General features: G+C 38.7%; 1 long non-coding RNA gene across 1 annotated transcript in view; it reads left to right on the forward strand.

The window, feature by feature from the left end:
- The window catches only part of LOC138686863 (uncharacterized), a 50,083-nt gene that overhangs the window by 25,590 nt on the left and 2,767 nt on the right, over positions 1-21,726 (forward strand). The window contains exon 2 of the long non-coding RNA XR_011326191.1: positions 9,430-9,503. This is a non-coding gene — a long non-coding RNA (uncharacterized lncRNA). The remainder of the gene's footprint in view (positions 1-9,429; positions 9,504-21,726) is intronic.

Below are 21,726 nucleotides of genomic sequence, written 5' to 3' on the forward strand. Positions count from 1 at the left end.
TGACATTGAACAATTCCTATCAATGTACGTCACAGAACTAAGGTCCTTTTGGAAATGAATGGAGATATTTAGTTAAGAGCCATAATGGGTAAAAGAGCTAGCATCCTTGTGACTTCTAAATATGGAGCAGTGTGCTTACATGAGTCCTGAAATGCATATTAATTTCACATTTATGACTACATCTTTTTCACTTTGAAGTCAACAGGAAAAGGTCGACTGAATTAACAGGAAAAAAGGTAAATGTTATCTCAACGTTATCTGTTCTGCTTTTATGATTTTACTGAATCTGTAAATTTAAGTGCTGTTATATGAACCAGCGGTACCAAAGAAAAAGGCAACGGAAAGTCCATTCTGAACGGTTACAGCACCAATGTGCTTGGAGGCAAGCAGGGTAACCTGGCAATGAGCTGTGCCTAAGAGATACGATCGTAACTTTCTCTGCCCAGCAGCCTTGCTGTTTTGCCATACAGCTGTACTAATACTGCCATCTCCCTTCAGATTGCTACATCTGGAGGAAGGCACAAGATAGATCTGCTTTGATTTAATACATAAATATCAGTTTTTAAGGTGCTTCACATGGGTACAATACATAGTGACTCAATAATGTATAAATTATGAGATCATGATATTTCTGTCATTCAAGACGTGGTACACAGGTAATCCTAGAAAGCTGAAGATTGACAAAAAACATATGGGTAACTCTTAAAACTGTTAGTTATTAACAAGAGAAACATGGTAAGCCACTGGGGAGACCTGGCTGAATTTACATTTTTGCAGAATTGTTGAAGATGTGTGTCTGGAGGCACTGAAGCAAAACCTTACATGTAGAGCTAGTACATTCACACGTTGACTAAAATTTTCAAATGTCTAGGATTAAAATTTAGTCCTAAACTGACACTAAGTTTCCGAATTATGCATGGCTGTGTACCCAATACTCATAATTCTCTGCTGAAGTCAAAGCTTCCAGTTGGGCACTGCCTGTGAATAATCAAGTGATTTTATTTAGAAGCTTAAATTTGGATGTAATAGTCTTAATGCCGTAGGCATCCATGATAGTGGTTTTTTTATTTGCATGTTTCTCTGTTTGAAAAGTTAAGTATTCTAATTTATATTGTAATGAAATCTGGCTTTCACATTTAAAAACTTGTCTTATTTGGAGAGCTCAGTATAAGCAATAGGTCTAGAAAAGGTGACCTCAAAGCTCTGGCCAACCTGGGGTCTTCTCACAGGGAGCTGTATTTTTTTTCTGGCTGTAGTCATATATGAAATAATACAAGTGGCTATCTATAGGACACTCCGTACTTCAATTAGTTGAAGACAGTGTCTGGTTTGTCTAGTGGTGTAATAACAGGGGCAAAATCTTTATAAGTCTACAGCTTTAGACATTGACTTTGCAAGGGATTTTCACATAGGAGCTGTGGGCCACACAGGTCAAATCCTATCCTGTCACATATGGGAATCCAAAGTATCTCTCTTTATGTTTTGCTGGAGTTGGTTCAAATTCACTGTGGTCCACATATGAAGAGCAGAACTTGATAATAGCTGAGCTGTGACAGGAAACACAACCAGTTCTGCGAGTGCTAATAGGCATGAAGCAATAGGGCAGGCCAATGCATCCATGTCATCAGCTCTGTGTGAGCAGACTGGCCTCGAGTGAAAGTCCCCAGTCACTCACTGCCTGCACAGCCACAGAAATGTGATCATTTCTGAGGGATCTTTGCATGTGGGGGCTGCTGGCGAATGAAGCTTTTTCTGTGCTGAAGTGCCATAAATTATTGAGACCAGGTTTGTAGAAAGAAGTATTATCGCTTTATTAGACTGAACTAGAGCATCAGTAAACATGGGGCTTTCAGTTCTTCTGTAGGAGCTGTAGAAGTCTTGTGTGCCAGGGGCTTGTCTGCCTTAATCAACTGCTGTGTTGGACTGACAAAAAGAGAATTTCTGTCCTTATTCTTCCTTGTTCTTATGCTTTAGCCATTATGCAAACCCACAGTGTTACTGTAGGCATTGTAGAGCAGAAAGTGCGGGTTGCTGCTGCATGGATGGCAAGGGGGGGCGACACAAATTACTTCTGTGGACATTTGTGTTTCTGGAGTCAAAGCTACCAGTCTCTGCCCAGAATAAGCTCTGTTTTCTCCTGGGTTTACGTTGGTGCACAATGATTTGAAAGGGTGCAAAGCAGGCAGGATGGTGGCTCCAAGTAGCCTCTCTGTGCGCTGCAGAAAGGAGCAGCAGGCGAGGTTTGTCCAAATGGTGGAGAAGCCCTGTCCCCCCAGCAGCCCATCACCCTCCCTCATCTGAGGTGTTGCAGCCAGGGTGAGTATCTTTTAGGGTCCAGAGGGCACTAATGTATTTTTTGTGTGCGAGAGCTGATGGGAATGTCTTATTTCTGAAATATCGGAATTCATTATGAGAAAGTAAAATCCCCCGTTTCTTCCAAAACCAAATAGACCCCATATACCTTTTTACATTGGAGACTGATGAAATTTTGTAAAATGAATTTCTCCATTTAATTGTCTAACTCTCCATATTAGGACACATCTTTTTGCCTATTATGCAAACATTCAGGTAGATTTATATTAGGTGCATTATAAAAAGTGGAGATAGGTAGTAAAGATTATATTGATGTGCATAAGATAGAAGACAACAACACATGGAGAAAAAAGATATATGACTGGCTGGAAGCATTGCAAGCTAACACTTTGCTAACTTGCCACATGTGTACATCACATAAGCAGCTGAAAATATTTAATAGTGAAGGCTCACACATCTACAGTGCTTTCAGTTTAGGGGAAGTGTATGCAGCTGTTACAGATTTAAGTACTGTTTTCTTTTCCTGCTGGTGACACTGAAGCAAAAGAGTACCTATACCTGAAATTACCTATAATATACCTATATTAAAGACAGGATATAATGAGGCACAACATTGAAGTTAAAATGAGGATGAGGAAAACCACTGCATTCTCTGAAAGTGCAGACATGGATTTTAAGTACAGATAACTCTCTCTGGGACTTACTTTATTTAAGGACTTGCTTTGAGCAGTTTCCTAAAACGGGATACCTAGCACAAAATTGAATTTACGCTAACTATTATGAGGACACAGAAATTATATTTTGTGTACCAAAATTTTCAAGTGTGTTATCTCCGTGTTTTTTTAAAATAAGGATGGCTAGAGAATAAATATTGCTACTTATAATGCTCCCAGTGTCCTCAGAGCTCGCTTACTATAGTCTTTTCATTTCCCATACAATCAGAATCTAGTTTATTTATATAAAAGCATCCTCCATAAAAAGTAGTGTAAAATGCTTTGCAGAGAGAGATAAAGAAAAGAAGGAATGTTTTATGCAGATTGCCACAGTGACTCTCAAAGAGACAAAAATGGAAAACAATCTCTAAGGATAGAGTATCATGAACATAAGAAAATAAAAAATAAAGAAGAAACAGCAGCAGAATTATTTTTGAAACCTAGATCAAGTTTAGGGGCTGGAGAAGAAGGGAAAAGGGAAGGGAAAAGAATGGAAAGGAAATGAGTTGTGTAACAACAAAAAAAGGGAAAGGGAATTGGAAAGTTTTCAGATGACATTTAAGAACAAAAATGTTTCCGGGAGAGGGAGATAAGGCAGCAGCACAAAAAGGGGAAGAACATCCATGCGGTGTAGGAAATCAAGAAGGAAAGAAGAGTGGCTTAGTTTATAGTCAATCAACCAAGGATTTGGAAAACCTGGGTACAGCTGTATGGGTGCTTTTTCTCTCTCTGAACTTTCTTACCTGTAAAATGGAAAACAGAAGGTTAGGTGATGAGGCATGAAGGTCTGGGTGCAAGAGAATTCTGAGAGAAAAGGTTTGAAGGGACTGTGGAGCAGTTGAATAGACGTCAATAAAAGTAGGATACGGCCACAGACCTGTTGATCTTTCCCCATGAGATACAAGTGCTCAAGTGTTCTTTGAAGTTGGTCAGTAAATTATTTTGTAGCAAAACACAAGTAGTAGGAAGCGGCTGTGACCAAGCCAACAGAGGACAGAGGGGAGGACAAGCAGAGCTGGGATGTTTATAGTAGATATAGTGATAACAAAGACAGAATTAACAATAAGAAGCCCTGGAGGGAGAATAGGGAGCAATGAATTTTAATGAAGATGAAAACTTCCTTCCAGACAGAAACAAGGGAGCTGGATAGATAACTTTGGTTGTAACTGGAGGAAAAGCAAACCAGAAACACCAAGCCAAATGTAGCCTTGTATTAAGCCTGCTTTTACCGCCTTTCTCCACAATGCATATTCCAAAGAGAAAGAAAATCCTCCCACAGAGAAGCTTTGTGAGGGAGATGCCGCACAGGTTGGTCAGCGTTGACTGAACCCAGAAGGGTGAAACTGGGGAGGGACATACCTGAGACAGGCAGAAGTTTTGTTCCTCCTGGCAGGAGGAGGAAATGATAAGGAACAAATGGGGAGCAATGATTTGCTCTTCTGCAATTCTCCCTTGAGGCTCTTTTCTCCCCCTGTCCTGCTGGAGTGCTCAGAGGAGGGCAGTCCTGCCCCACCTGGCAGTGCTTGCACAGGATCCTGCCAGCTGCCTTGGGTGTACTGAGGTGCGATGTATCTTTGTGGTATGCTAAATAGTCATGTAATCTGTAGCACATATTTAGCAAGTAAGATGAACCAAATGAAATGGCTTTCTGCTGCAAGGTCTTAAAGTGTACTGAGGTGATACTGAAACTTTCAAGAAGAGCAGCTAAAGCAGAAGAGCTAAAGCAGGGTGAAGGCTGTATGACCAAAGAAATAAACATCGCCAAGCATTCAGGGAAGAGCAATCTCTCTTAAGATCTCTTAAGATCACTCCTTAAGCTATACTTGTGCTGTACCCATTCCGAATAGATTTTAGCCTGTCACCCAAATGCTACCTAGTACCATAAAATCTGCTGTACTCAGATAACATAATTCACAAGCACATTGGATCTCTTCTGAGGACTTTCCAAACTTGCTACTTTACACTTTGTGACCTTTTACACTGATCTTATTTCTCTTAAAACATTTCTTTCCTCTTCTTTTCTACTTTACATTTTATTTTACCTAAAAACTTGAGGTGGATCACATTTAATGGAGTCCATTAAATGTGGGGATGAGAGAGAGAAATGGGCAGTTATCTCTGTGCTACCGCTCCGTCCATATTCTTTGAATAAGTCCGCACAATGACACTTGAATGAAAGCCTAAGTAAATTCTGGTTGATAACTGCATGGAACAAATGTGGAACAAAGGAGCTATGTTCTACTCTTTATATGTCAGAAGAATGAACTTGTTGCTGCTTGATCAATTCCTTGTCCTTCACTAGTACTTGAGTTCCTCCTTTTACTGAAAGAGCATGCAACATTGCAGTTCAGGGCTGTGTTATATTTCCTGACCTTTGACACTTTTTTTGGCAGAGATTTAAAGGAGTTAATATGGGAAGCAGTTTTTGTCTTGCTTTGGCTTTTAAATAGCAGAGTCTTTATTCCTCATTCAGTGAGCCTCAATTATTTGTTTGTAAAAAATCATTTGGTAACAGGATTAATTCATCCTTCATGTAACTACACTGCAAGACAATAATGTTACACAAGAGATGAATTTGCCAAATATATAACTCTTGTAGGGACAAAAGGAATTCTTTCTAGAGCTGTGTGAAAGGTTTATGATACATGCCTGATTTAGTATATTGCTACAAATCTGAATGTTAGAGCCCACTTGCCTTTCTTCAAAAGTACTTAATGTGAAACCAGGCCCAGGTGTTAAACCATCAAGCCTAATTTTAAGAAAAAGTGATTTGATTATGCCTGTGCTGAGGGTGTATAAAGCTTTGCTTGCTCCTGGGAAGTACTTCTCTCAATATTTGCAATACAGCACAAAGTTGGGTAAATCCACCCAGCTGAATGCCGAGAGGAGTACTCTGTGGATGCCTGCGACAGGAGGCTGCCTGTCTCTACGGATTCTTGAGGGCTAAGAGAAGTGGTGGTACTGATGGGGAGACGGATGCCAGGCAAAGCTGTGGGGCCTCTGTCCCTGTTCTGATATTATGCTCTTTGCCATAGTGTCTGACAAGACAGTCCATTAATATGTTAAATAATGTCAATCACAACTGTAGCATGCTGTTCTTTCTCTCCTCTTCCCCAGGAGAGGGGCATGTGTAAAGAAATGTCTTGCTTTTGGACGAGTTTTTGTTCTATTTAACTGTATGCACCCATACACATTTACGATATTATGTACAGTGTAGTGGCTTCCTAAATTCAAGTCCTGTCTGTAGCCAACATTTGCTGTGAATGTAGTATGTTAGGTTTGTGTGCTGAGAAGATAATGTCATGCACTGGAGAGAGCAATAACCTATGACTCAGGACCCAGGATTCCTAATCCTGGCTATGCTGTCAACCTGCTGCATGGACCTAAGCAAATCACTTGACCCAGATTCCCAAAGATAGTTAAGCACCTAAGATCTTCTTTAAATACTGACGTCCAGGACAGATTTATCTGGAGTGCTGGATGTAACTCATAAGCAATCCTGTGATGAGGTTGCAGCTGGGTGACTGGGTAGCTTTCTCCCCTACTTTTAAAGCTCTATCTATGCTTCATCTACATCCACCATTTCAGCTCCATCCAAAGCCTTGGATAATGCATGTTGCAAAGGGCACCAACATTTCTGCCATGCATATGGAAAAACATGGAAAAACTTGTCTATGGTTGGTGGCCTGGAAGCCCTGAAGTGGGAGTTTTAAATTAGGTGTCCCACTGCCATGAGATCCTGGAGTCCAAGTGTGTGGCTGTATTCAGAGCATGTGTAAGACAGAGATTTAGGGAATGTGGAGGCAGGGAAGTGGGAGTTACCCAGGACATTTGCTGGTTAGGGAATTAGCCTGTGATGGTGAAAATGCAGGCTCAAGTCCCTAATCCAAACCAGGTATACTAGGGATGATTTGGCCACAAATCCTAAGTGTCCAAACCAGTAAACTACCAGATACTCTGTAAAATGCCTTTCCCTTTTTTGGGGAATTGCAGGGGAGAAGTAAAATCAAGCACAGTGACCTAGGCACAGATGAGCATTTATGGCTGAGAGTCCAAGCAGGCATCAGGACAGAGTGAGTATACCCGAATCCCATCCATTAGCCTCTGCACTGCAGACTGGTGTGTGAAACTCCCCACTCAGCTCCTTCCTCACACTCCCCTGCCCTGAGGGACAAGGCTGAGTGCCTAATTTTCAGCAGGAGCAATAAAAAGTGTCAGTAAGGAGGAGAAAGGCACCATACAGTTAAACGCTGTAATGTCTTATATGTCTCTGAAGACCTACCTCTGTGTGTGTGTGTCCTTCTAGCTCCCAGTTGTTTGCTGTCTCATAAAGGAAGGGGACACGCTCCACGGCAACATTTGTGTGTGTGTAGGTGTCCCCAGACACAGCAGAGCACAGCCTTGGACCTTGCTGACACAACGGCAGGGAACACTTCTAGCATGAGCTGAACCATTTGGATGGGAAGTTCCATGAAAGGCAGGGGCACAAGGATGCCAGGATCCTTGGAAAACTGCAGTAAGAATTTAAAGATGACGCACAAAATAACCGTTCATGTCATTCAGCTCTGGCCATGTTCTGTGTAAGTATGCCAGAATAGTTACTAACCTCAGTTTCTCATGATATTCAAAGCCATGTAAGTATTCAGAACTCCTCAATGGGCTGGAGAAGCCTGGTACCTTGCAAGATGGAGTCCAGGTTAAAAAAAATAGATATTTTGTGAGTAGGTCTGGAAGTGAAACAGCTGACTGCCTCTTTCAGCACAGGTTTTTATACATGGTCGTAGGGTATCTGGGAATCCATGAATCCACACTGACATCTGCACACTTAGAATCATGATGCTGCAGGCCCAAAGTGTATATTTAGACTGCATCTACAAACCTCGCAGAAAAACATTAAATCAGCAAAATGAAAAAAACAAACAAAAATGAGACATAAAAATGAGCTGGCTACTCTAAAACACAGATACAGTAATTATTTCAGTCTTTTGCTTAGGGGTGTACCAACTGTTTACAATTTACTGTTTGGCAAGCTGGGTGTTCTCATTTCCCTCATGGTTCAGGAGTCAAAAACATATGCTACCTTTAGTAATGAACTCTTCTAAGATTTGAAACTATCCATATTCATGTCACAAGAAATGTTTACACAAGAGCAAAATGCTTCAACATCAAAATAAATCAGTAACATCTCAGAGTTTATATTTCCATATGCTTCTTTGGCATAATAAAGCAGGGGAAGAGCTGCTGTTGTAAAATGGAGTTTAATTAAAAACAAAAGAAAAAAAACTTTATCAGAAATCACGGCCATCCAAAAATCATGCAGACTAATGTGTGGTTTCAACATATTCTAAGGATTTATCATCTATCAATAGGAACAAGAAAATGCAATATAATCATATCCTCTACACACCTTGCATATTTTCCATCTTCTGTGCATAAATTATACATTCATTTTCATAATTATGGTAACATTCTAGTTTTCACATAAACTGCTATTACTCCTGGGTACCAGTAAGTTTACATCTACCAAGGCTACACGCTAATTACATTTTCTTTTTATAATGTTATCTATTTATCAAATTTAGTTTCTTAATGGAAATTAATAGACTAGGTCTCTGCAGTAAAAAAATAATCGGAGGTAACATAGCAGTTTGGGTATTTTTTCAGCTTTTATTTTATTCAAGCTTTAAGGGCTTTGAGTGCTTGATTGGTGATTATGGTGTATGAAACGGGTTATAAAACCAATGTCCAGGAGATGGTTGGGAAGGAGTTAATCATCTCCCTTTTGCTAGAGGAAGGGCCACAGCTGTCTGAACTGAGTGCAGGGATTTTCAGGGTAGCCAGCTGTGGGGATTTAATTGATTCACCCACCAGTCTATAAAGGGGGAGTACCACAGGCTAACTCTAAATCCTGTTGTGATTCAGGGAGGAGGATGTAATTTGGGGTGGGTATTGTAGCCATGAGACGACCTAAGCAGGAATGACTAGTTGAGTAAACACTGAATGCTCTTGTTTTCTTCTGAATATTGAGTGAGGAACGGTAGGGTTTTTTACATTTCTTTGAGAAAATGGGGTGCTCTTTCTATTTTTCTTATCCTTTATTTTTCTAACTTTTAAGGGAGCCTTGTGATGCTCTTGCCTGGATTAAAGGGAGATCAGTGAATGGAAGATGTACCTCAGCCAAGTGCAGCAAGTGAAGATGAGTGGATGGGTGTGGGCAATAAGACAGTGTGTGGGATGCCAGAGGAAATCTCCTTGTCTACATATATAGGAGGGTGAGCTTACAATCTTAAGGAGTCTTGGCTTTCAGATCTGCAACATACCTCCTTTTAGCTTACTAAAGCTAGCTTTGACTGCATTGCTTTGAGTGCTAACGTGTTTTTTTTTTCTCCCTCATCTTTGGTAGATTGCTTCCATCTGCCTGAAGGTTTTCCAGGTTTAAGCATGATAATTTACGTGAGGAAACAGGGTTTGGTCAAGGTAAGATGTTCTACATAAATGTAAGGTACTAACACCAAGCAGCACCTTGTTTTGAATATCATGGTGTGTTCAGTTGTTACATATTCTGTTTCTACTGTGCTTTAGAAATGGTCTGCATATTTCAGCCATTTACATTCACTTGTGTCTCCTCTGGCAGTAACTCTGCTATAGTTGAAATGTGAATCAGCTCTTTACTGTGCTCCAGAGAGAGGATGTCACAGGTTTCATTCAGCAATGTCCATTTAAATAGCATGTTATGTCTGAGGAAGGATTGCTCATAGTTAAAACAATGCCATTCTTGTCTAGCACTTCATTCTAGCAGTTATACACTCATCATATAAGTAATAAGGGTCTCCAGGATGCTTTGCACAAGTCTAGGAAAGAGCCATAAGCTTCACCTGTGTGTCCTGCAAGACATTCAGAGGTTGCTGCAATGTGTCATATTTGAAAGGCTTCCAATTAGCACCTCCTTTAGCATTACAGGCATGCTCCCCAAAGTTATTGGAGCAAAGGCCTGGATGTGTTCGTCTTCCCACAGCAACATGCACGCTCCAAGACTTTTCTAAGTACTGGTAGTTTGCCAAAAAGAAATATAGAAGTTGGCTATTATTGGTATTTTGGAACCTTTCACAAGGGATTTTCGTAGGAAGTCCTGCTTCTGCAGAGATGTGTTGACTCAGGATATTGTCATGAATGAAAGCTTCTCAATCCATTTTTTCCTTTAAAATTTGAAAAGCTAACTTATCTTTTGCCCTCATTAAAGTCAGCTATTGCCTATGAAATACCCTATGTGTTCAGAATGCTCAGTGAAGTGTTAATCATTGACACAGGAGATGTTCCAAGCATTGTGAGTGCTGTATGCTAGCCAAAGTCTCATCATCCCATGAAATCTGTTCCAGATTCTCTGGCTATAATTTATTGCTGGATTATTTCTTATTAATCCCTGACAGGGTGCCCTGCTGATGTATGTGACAAGGAAAGAGATGGTACTTGTTCTCTTAAGTGGCGAACAGAAAGTTGAGAAGTGACATGGCTGTTGATGGCAACCTATATTTGTTTATTGGCCAAGATTTTCAAAAAGGTCACTGACAGCACCTTGTTACACTGCAGTCTCCTGGGTATGTTTGAGGACACAGGGTAAGCAGAGACTCAGAGCCTCCCTCATGGCCCTTCTTCTTCCCCTTAAGAGCCAAAGGATTGTTTGCCTAGATTCAGTGTGTTTCTGAATGATCTCAGGCATAATCCATTATGAAATTGAGAGACCACCAGTCAGCCTTAAACTGTGTAAAACCCCAGTTGGATCTAACATACAGGAATGGTTTAGATAAGCAGTCTTGTACATGTGAGATTATCTCTAAACCGACTTATATTCTGAGTTTGCCTCCTGCTATTAAAATCTTAGTTGCCCTTGAATCATAGCGCAGCCCAATAAAGCATCACCCTCTTTCCTCTTGTGATTATGCTTTTTCAAGAGATGACGTTGCCCAGAAGCATGAAGTGTGTCCTGAGTATTTTTGTTATAATGTTCAGATATCATTTCATAACAGCAACTGCAGTAGTTCAGGCGGAGGGCTTGTCTAGCGTTACTCTTTTTCCAACAGTGGCCAAAATTGGATATCAAGGGAAGATTATACAGTATGCACAAGGCAAATGTATAAATTCTATCCACTGAGTATTCTTCTGGCCTCTAACTATTCTGGCTCAGGGACTTTAAGACCACAGTGGCTTGTCTATTTACTAACTCTCTCCAGATCTCTTTTCCAAGTACTTATTAAGCCTGCCCCTGAACCCAGTAGAGTTTTGCTTCTGCCACTTCTTTTGGCGAGGTTTTACATAATTCTGCTATGTATGAATGTTTGTTTTGAACTTGGATCAGCTAGCTTCCTTTGGCCCCTGTTTCTTCTATTGAAAGAGGCAACGAGCAATCAATCTCTCTGTGTCTCATGGTCACTCATGGTGCTGTGGACCTCCATCGTTTTTCCCTAAGCTGCCTCTTTTCCAGGATGAAAAGCCATCTGAGTAATTCCTTGTATAGAAACCATTCATCTTCATTGCCTTTCTCTGAATATTTTCCAGTTTTAAGACATTTTTCCAGGTGGAGGCCTTATAAGTAAACACAGTTTACAAAGCATAGGAGAAGCATGGGTTTGTGCAGTGAAAGAATAGATGTCTTCTATTTTTGTTTTCTGTTCCATTCTTAATTACTTGCAAAATTTGAATGACCTTTCTAACTGTTACCAAGCACTTGTCTTGGTGTTACAATAGTGCCATGAAAATATCAGGCTTCATGTCAATGATAATGACTAGCTCAGCACCAACCATTTCATACATGGAGCAAGGACTGTTTTCCCCAACATGCGCTACTTTATCTTAATTGCATTACTTCACCTTAACCTGCAAATTAGTAATGCAGTACTCCCAATTATTGGTTACTTTTTCCTGAAGTATTATCCTTTGCCTCATTCTTTACCTTTAATTTTCAGCACATTTTACAAGTTCAGTAGTTCCATAATTGTTTTAAACTGTACATCAAGCCCAGTTTTCACAAACAGACAAAAAACCCCAAACTATCTTTCTGCGGTATACATTTAATCCTTTTTTCCTAAGCTTTGAAGATAAATTTTTTTAATAGAAATAATTCAGTGGAAAAGAGTAGTTGGTGCTCAAGAGCTGGAAGAGGTTTTCCAGGTAAAAGTGGCAGCATTTAAGAAAAATAATGAGAGCAGGTTATGAAGAAGCATTAAGAAGAGCAGTGTGAGAAGAGCACAGCCAGTGGGAGACTTACTATGAGGAAAGGAGGGCTGACACAGGAAGGACTGGTAGAGTGCAATGCCTTGAATCAAACATGAAATACTAGAATGCGATACAAAAGGTGAAGCGGAAGCTGTTGAAGGACTTGAAGGGGAATTTGTATGCTAAGAAGTGGGGAAAGATGATGTTATACCTCTTGGTTTGATCAGGAAGGAAGCAGAATTAGGATAATTTTTCAGGTATTTTCCAAGTCTTCCAAAGCACAGACAAAAGTATAAAAATGGAGCACACTAAGATAGTGCCTCATTGTGTGGAGTCCCTAAACATTTCTGTGATGATATTGGTGCTGAAAGGTTTGATGCTTAGGTTCAGTTGTGGAAATCTGAAGAAACCTGCAAAACATCACCTGCTAGAAAAGACAGAGATTTTAGAAAGTCCATCCAATAAGCTGGACCCTCCTGGAGAGGGCAGAAAGCATGACTGTTTTTGAGGGAGCTGTAGCAACTGTCATCTGTCTTTCTCACACTGAGGGTAGATCAGAACTGGTCCTCATCTTCACCACTCACTAAAAAAGCCCCATGGAAGATGTTCTTTCCCCCTGTTTTTGCTTTCTCCTGGAGAGGTTTCACTGACTCCAATAATTTCTTTTGTGATTCTTGGCTCAAATCCTGTATATATGGAGCTTGTCTTAGCACTCATTCTCATTTGAAGATTCTCACTTATGCTTTTAGTTAGAAAAGTTAAAGGGTATCTGAGATTCTCAGCTAGTGTACATTGATGTAGACCTGTAAGCATGTCATATTTATTGTATCTGCATCTTGGTTCCTCTGTTAAAGGAAGTGGGAATGATGACACCACCTGTAAAATGCTTTGATGAAAAAAGCATGCAAGAAGTTAGTATTTTATTATTATGACAGGTTTTTCCAGCTGATAGTATCCATGAGCATTCCAGGATAGTCCACTTTGCCTATTGAAAAGGGGCAGAGATTTGAGGTATAAGGAAGGAAGAAGCAATTTATTTCTAAGTCTGGTCATTCCTCCTTAATAATGATATAGAAAGAACTGGACCTTTTGACAGAGTATAACTGGAGAAAAAACATATTTTCACCAGATGCATAGGACATAAGCCAAAGTATTGTTGAGATATTACTGAAAAGATAATTTGGGACAGTAAATGTGTATTCAAGGCTCTTGCTTTTTGTTTGAGGAATTTTCCTCCAAGAAGAGATTGAAGTATCTGTAAGGCCAACTACGTATTTTTAAAAGGATTTCGAACTACTAAAACTGTATCTGAATTATCAGGTTTATACTACCAGATGCCTTAATCGTATACCAGGTGGCTGGTGAGGTGTGAATATAGAGGAATATCATGTCCTCCATTCAGATTTTGATAAAACTTTGGAAGGAGAAATGTTTGTTAGGGAAGTCTTTTATTTTTTTGTTGAAAAGTACAGAAGCTTTTTTTTTTGCAAACAATATTGTGTTAGCACTCTCACTAAATAGATTGATTTTGTCAGCTATACTGTACTCTAAAAATCAAAACACTTTATGCTGATTTCTCTTGTAATGTTACTTCTAGAAACAGCACAGAAAAATTACTAGAGCTTTACATTTAAAATAAAGCATCAACAGATAAAGTGCATGAATAATTGTGAATGTGGTAAAAAGGGAGTCAAGCTGAGGAACAGGAATATTTTATAAAATATTGAAAGCCTGCAACTCATACATGCTACATAAGCACAGTGTACATGGTTATGTTTCTGTACTGACTGGGCACCGCAGACCAAAGTGTTTATATTGTTGGCTGCCTTTAGAGAGCATATGTGGCATTAGGTCTTAACCTTATCACAGTTATTTTAATGATGTTGTTTTTAATGTTTAATTTAACTGTAAATCATGTTAGCTGAGTTTTGACTGCTATGTCAGAGAGCTTAAAAACTGAGCTGATGTTATTTCAAAAGCTAAGAATTCGTCTAGCCTGTGATGTTTAGTCAATATGATCCACTCAAGTGTGGAGCTGTCAGAAAGGACACCAGCGGATGGTGCTTAATCTGCTCAGTTTTGAAGGGAAGTCGGACTCTTAGTATGAAGTTAAATTTTTGATCTAACTCAGTTACAGTTAAATAGCCAATTTATGGATTTGTTAAGGGCATTAAGGGAGTCATAACGGCCTACAAAACACTGTGCTGTGCCATGGTACATTCTCTAGTCAGATATCCATGGAGTGTTTATTTTTGCTGTATGGGAAACTATTTTTTTTTTCAGTTCATTCACTCTGGTGTCTCATACAGAGCTGGGTAAATACTTCAGAAAACCACATTGGCAAATGTTGGTTCAGATGAATCTTGTACATCCGTGTCAGCAATCATGAGGCTTTCTGTTTGCTTTCTTTTCCACAGGCATTCACACATCCAGTTTCTGTGTAGTCCTGTGGATGTAAAACCAGAATGACTCTGTAGTTTTTGGTTGGGCATTACTGGAGATACAAAGTCACCCTCTACCTTCCTGTTTCTGCTGATGTGCTCCTGACCATGTGTAAGAAATCACCCCCCTCCTGCCTCCCTAGACAATTAAAAAAAGAAAAAAAAAAAAAATTCCTGGGAAGCCTGAAGAGTTTTATGGTCAAGGTGATGACCAGATTTTGAGCTGAATGTCCAGTAATGTTGTTTTCTCTTGGCACACTCTCCCCATGCACATCCACCCACTTTCAGCAGGAAGATTTTTTTGCCTTGTAGGTCATGAATATGCAAGTCTGTGCATCAGGCCATGAACTAAGACCATGCACAGAGTATTGGTGGCATTGCTCTTGCAGGAAAAAGGCTGTTTAGATTATGGCTTTTGGCTATGTGTTTTATGTTAGAAAGGTTCAGATTTGAAACAGCGTTTCCCTAACATGCTGTTTCAGACAATGCTCCAGGAGAAACTGAAGCTTAAACACCATGGTATCTTAGGAGAAAACAAATATTTATTCCCTGACTCATTCTTAAATGCAAGGCCTTTTAAACAATTATTAAAAAAAGACAAGAAGTGTTAATGAGCCCAGATTTTTTTTTTGCAAAACCTGCTCGGAACCTTTTGAAAACAGGTCTGAACTCTAAGCTGTGTGGCAGCAAAGCTTCACATAGCAGATACAAATCATGTTTTGCATTGACTCTTAGTGTTTGCTGGAAAATTGGGTCTGGAAACTGTTTTAACTGCATTTGGGCAAACAGGACTTTCACTGGTGAAAACCATCTATTTACAGAGCATAGAGACCTCTGTCTATAGGAAACTTGCTATCAAGGCCCATAATGTTGGTTAACCATTCAACCCACTATCTCTTGTTAGAGATAAAACTATACATGGATGGATTCAGTGGTGGTGGAGAGTGCATAAACACATAGGACTCAAATTTGCAAATACAAAATTAAACCCAAGCACCCAAGTGTCTGAAAATTCTTGCTTTTACAACACTGACATAAAAGGATTTTCGCCTGAAAGTATTGGAAATCCAACTCAATGAAATAAATTTGTTTTCATTTTGATTCATGAACATTATTGTAAGTTTTTAAAAATCAAACTTTGAAGTGCCAGAAAAAGTACTCTTTCAGGGCCCTGTAACTTTCTTTATTTTTCTTTTTTATCTTTTTATGTTACATGACATTGTCTAGGAAAAAAATTACATGTGATCTTAATCTCCAGGCATGCTTTTTCCAGAGAGAAACCAGTAGAACATTTACAGTCATTAACATACTTTCTATCTTCTCATTTTGTTAATGATATCTTTTTGAAGGCTGTGCAGTAATTACTGCCCACAGAGGTATGTACTCTGAAATAAATTAATGACCAATGGCCAATAATGATTATAGATGTAATCATCCATTGTGAAATATAGGCTAAAATAAATATTAGGAACAGTGTTGGAAGCTAAAATAAACTGCACTGAAACTGTACTGTTAAACAGCGCTAAAATTATTTTAGCAGTTGATCAGAAAAACATACAGTAAGTTCTTTTCTAATCATACGCTAATGTTAGTAATTTTTTATTTCCAAAATATTTCTTCAACAGGCTGATACACTAATGAGTATAAAACCTAACTTATACAAGCTATGTTTATTTTTGATGAAACCTACTTCAGAAATATTAGTTTGTTAGATGGTCTTATTTTACAGATGAATTTTCACATGAGGATTCAAACCATGTAAGCATGAGTTTTTGAGAATCTCAACCCTAAACTTCTTTTTGGGCAATTTCACTTTGTAAAACAAAATACAGCAGATGAAAAAAATCCCTGCCCATATCTGTACAACTTTGTACTGATATTTGCATACAGAACTAAAATGTTTAATGGTGGTTAGTCTCCAATAGACTAACTAATATATTCTTGCTATTCAAACTAAACATAAAACATACATGGAAAGTTTTAAAAAAATTTGTATTTAATAAAGCAAGACCTTATCTTTTGTTTAGGGGAGCAATTCATTTTTAAAAATAGGGGATAAAGAATGTTCAGTAGTAATTTTTAAGAAACTGATTGAGAGCATGATTTTTTTCAAACAATGTAGGAAAAGTCTTGTTGAAACACAGTAATTTGGTTGTTCCCCAATAGGAGATAGAAATCTTAAGTATCTTAAATATTTGACCCTTTGGCCTTACAAAGCACATTTTCACTTTAGCAAACCTTAATATATACAGGGTAGTCTGGGTTAACATCTATACCGTTCTTGCCCATCTCTAGACATCTTGCTTTAAGGAAATACAGCTTTTGAAAATAAGCTCACCTGGAAGAGTTTTGTACTACTTTGCACCATACAGCAATAGACAGTGTAAAAATAGCCCTTTCCTTAAATCTTCAGTGTTCTCATCTTTGAAACCATGAATTTTGGAGGCTTGCGTAAAAGAGAGCTCCCAATTGGATTTTGACTGGAGACACCTTCATGTTGCTTAAATTTACCCAAATGGGTGGATTTAGCTCTACTTGGGCTCTTGTTAAGATACATTATTTCACAGTGGGTTAGATTCTGACTTTTCTTTCCAAGTTAACACCAGTGTAAATAGAAAACATGCACTGCAAGTGAACAATATGGGGGGGAATCTATAAAATCCAAATGTGGGTATAAGCAGCCACAAGTCCATTATCTGAAGTGGTTATGTCATCCTACACCAGCAGAAAACTCAGCCCTCTATATTTGATTCCTAAATCTCACCTTACCTCAGATGTTCAAAGGTTCAGATGAATAAGGTATGTCTCTGTAAAGTGTGTTTTAAATTAAAAGCTAGTGAAAAACATATCTCTCGACTTCTGGATGACAGTCTTGGAAAATGTGTTTCAACTGGCAGCTGCCCTCTTCCTATTTTACTTCACCCTCACCAAGAAACCAGTACCCAGCGACGTCAGAGGTGATATTCTCAACAAAAACAATAACCTCTCTTTGGTTCATCTTCCCCATTTTGTTCTGGGTGCTGAGAGGTGGCTTTGAAAGGGCAGCATGTATAAGGCAGAAATATTTCTTGAGGGTATGGGGAGGATGTTCTCTTGTTTGAAGGAAACCAAGACTTCCAACTGATTTTAATTTTATTTTTAATGTTCATGGGAACCAGTCTTACATGCCTGGCTGAATTGAGAGTTTGGATTTTTGGCAGGTTTCTATTTGAGCCCAGCTTGGCTGTTTTTCAAAATGTCCAGATTGCTCACATTAAATCTGAATAAGCACTACCCACCAGTTTAATCAGAGTCATCTGGTACACCTCTAATTAGTGTTAGTTAAAGTTGAAATTCATAATAACACAAAATGCTGCATTTTTGGAATGTATTTAGTAAACTCCTGAATGTAAAATTGTAGGAGGGGAAATATCTTTTGCAATATTATTCGAAAACTGGAACATGTGAGTTACGGTGACAATAACACAATGGTAATAAAATAAGGCTAAGTTCCTGAAAAATGTCATGAAAACTAGGCTTTAGCCATGTAGGCATGCATACACATATACAATGTGTGTAGATACAAATGCATTTATGAACTTTAATTGTTGGTCCTGCTAATCTAATAATTGACTATAACTGTACACAGTGCACAAATCAGTAAAATGTACACATCTGGGAGTATTTCAGCAATTATCAAATAAGCATGTGACAATTTTAGGTTAGATATAAATTGTTTCCTAGTCTTAACCCATTGCAGTAAATGATATGTAAACAAAGTGTTATAAAAGTATCTTTCTGTTTGAAATCAATGTAAGTTTTGCCCGAGTCAGAACCAGACCATTAGTATGCTACTGCAGATTATCAAAAAAAGAAGTTTGAAAATTACGGTATTTGTGTAATTATTGGCTTTAAAGGATTACCACACCCCCCCACCCCCCACCCCCCCAAATCTAAATTTTTTTTGTATTACAGTCTATACTGATGTGGTGCTTGTTTATCTTGAATTCTTCCCTGAATCCCAGCCTTTGAAGATATTTTAACCTCTATTATGTTGAGACATAGACCAATTCAAACAGCAAGCCCTGCAGTTTGATCTCTTTATTAAAATGTTCCAGAAATTAACAATGCTAGATTTATGATTTTGATTTTTCAGGTGTCACTTCTAAATCCTAGAGAACTGGTGAACCATACTTTTATATTTTGCAGATGAGCTACTGTTTTTACATGTATAATATAACAATAGTGCAAAAACTATCTAAGTGTTTACTCAGATTTACATCTTACTTCAAGTGTTCTTGTTTCTCAATCATGCTTCAGTTGATACTCTGGACGTAGGAATATAATTTTTATATATATATTTTTTTTTTCTGGACACATTTCAGCTTCACTATTCAAGGATTGAATGGATCATGATTACAGAGGTTTTTTTCAAGGGCATCTGTTCTTAGCCACAGCTGAGGATGGGGCCCACTGAGCCGACTGGAAGGATCCACCTAGAATTTGTTGAATTAAGTCCTTGCACCTGGATATAATTGTCATGCTGCTGTGCTGGGGTTTTCTTAAGCTACTGGTAAAACAAATTAGCTCAATTTAAACTGGCATCCAGTAGGGAAGCAACAACTCACCTCATATAATGTTTTTCAAATAATTATTTTTCTATTGCCAGTTTTGCTTCATGAATATTTTCCTAAAGGCAGGATGAATTGTTGGAATTTTTTAAAGTTAGACACAAGAAGAAACAAAAAGCATTCTATTTTGCATATCTGCTGAGTTACAACTAGTATTAGATTAGTATGTGATTATTGATTTTATGTGACTATCTTAGATATATCTATCTATCTATCTAAATATATATTAAAAAGAAGGTAACAGCAGATAAAACAGATTAAAAAATGTGGTATAACAGCAACACCCTCCACTGTCCCCAAACCCCCAAACCAGTTTCAGTACGTATACTTCACGTACCTTTTGCCAGATTTAGCACTGTAATGGTATAACCACTTTTACATTTGGGAAAGATTCATTCAAGTTTGTTTTTTTTGTTGAACAGTAGACAAAGGTAGTCATTTATGTCTGACATGGGAATTTGTATAAATACCATGGGATCTCATTTCCTTATGTATCTTAGAACTGTTCGAACTTGGCAACAAAATTCACAAGCTTCCTGGAAGGTCCACAAAGGTTCACCGCCTTGGTTGGACTTGCAGTGGCAGGACTTCGCATGAATCCCTGGAATGTGTGCATCTGTGTTAGCTTCAGCTTTTCGTAATAGTCTCCAAATGTAGACTCTGGGGGAAAACAATGAAAAATCATCTTTTCAGCTGAACATTTCAGGTTGACTTCTGAAATGGAAGAAATAGTACTTTCTACCAGTGCTTTAAATTTTACTGTTATATTTTATTAGTGACATGCTAATTTCGAGAAGAGAAGGATATGTTCACTAGGCATGGATGGTAGTTTTTGATGTGTCTCTAGAATCATCCCAGTGCAGCTGCTTCAGCTGCTGACCAAAGATTCTTGTGACCTGGTCATGTCACTGTGGATACCAACTTAAATTGCTTTCTAAGACACTGCTCAGTTGGCTAAAAAATAACAACATGGACTGAAGCTACTTCTTGTTTATTGTACTTTAAAGAAAATTCAAGAATATAAAATATTTTGTGAAATCAAGAATATATTTTATTTTAATAAAGGGACTCCTGTTCATCCGGTTGGAGACTGTGGCGGAAATACAGATGTACATATTATCATAAACCGTCCTCTAAGCCGCACTCTTTTAATATTGGGTAGACTCAAATGCAACAGGAATGTGAATTAGGAAAGCAGTGCTTTTTTGAAGGAGGCCAAAAAATCCAGAGATCAAAAGTTAAATGTAGAAGCTGCTGTCAGTCCCTCAGCTGTGCAGTGAATTTCAAATTTTGGAGAGTGTGTGCGTGCAGCAGGAGGGGCAAGCGTGGACGTTTCTGTGGCTCTCGATAACAGTTTAACTTGTGTAAGCGTTAGTTCAAGGTGAACCTCCGTGTATCACAAATTCCATTACCTGAAGAGTTGCGTATGTGGCACTGAGACTAGTGGGAAAGTGCTAAATGCATGTGGTCCTGAGTGAAGGCACCTTTCAAACAGCAGCTGATTCCTGACTGGGGACAGTTTAAAGGTGTAGGGCAGTTGGTGGTTTTTAAATTACCTTTGTTATAAAGCAAATTTTGTTTTTAACTGCTGGGCCTGATTCTTGCTTACAGTACAGCCTGTTTTCTCCACTCCTGCAGCGTAACAGGCACTCCCCTGTGGTGTGGATTTGCCATCAGTGCTCCAGCCGGAGGCTCAGCATGGACCCGGGGTGCAGAAAATTCACACAGCAAAAGAGGCCAGCACATGAAATGACATTGACTGAATTATCATTATCTGTCTTCTGTGGAAGAGGAGGCCACGGGAGAGAGTTACTATACCCTAACTCATTGTACCAATGGACACCCAGAGCGAAGTTTTTCTTTCAACTGCGATAGTTCTGAATCAGTGCATAGGAGAATGGGCAAGCAAGTTGCTTTCATATAATATTCCTTTTTATAAGCTCATTTTTCTTGAGCTTCAGGGGAAAGAAAAAAACCTTCAGTTTTCCCTCAAAGTTGTGTAACAACTGTGGCTGGTGTAAAGGTTGCCTTGCCTCCTCTCTATGCTCCCTCTCCTGTCTGAGCTTCCACGGAGGAGAAAGTAGGAAAAACCAGTGGCAAACTGAGCTTAAGATTTTTTCTTTTTTTTTTTTTTCTTCTCTCCCCTGCTCCCCCCCCCCCTTATGTGATGATAATCCTAGGCCTGCACTTAGAGAGAAGCTTCCAGTGGGAAATTAAGCTAAACTGAAAAGCATAACAAAACCCAAATCATCTCGACTGCAAGAATTCCTCCAGTGTTTTATTCTTTAATGCTTATTAATAGAGACAATACTAAACCCAAAAGGAAGCTAGCAATATCCTGTTCTTTTTCTTTTTTGTTATAGCATGGATTTTTGTTTAGTAAACTCCATGTCAGATCTTCTAATTTAATTACTGAACTCACAATGTGAATAAACGTAC

This window comes from Haliaeetus albicilla, chromosome 9, assembly GCF_947461875.1.
Source record: "Haliaeetus albicilla chromosome 9, bHalAlb1.1, whole genome shotgun sequence".
In the NCBI taxonomy this organism is placed as follows: domain Eukaryota; kingdom Metazoa; phylum Chordata; class Aves; order Accipitriformes; family Accipitridae; genus Haliaeetus; species Haliaeetus albicilla.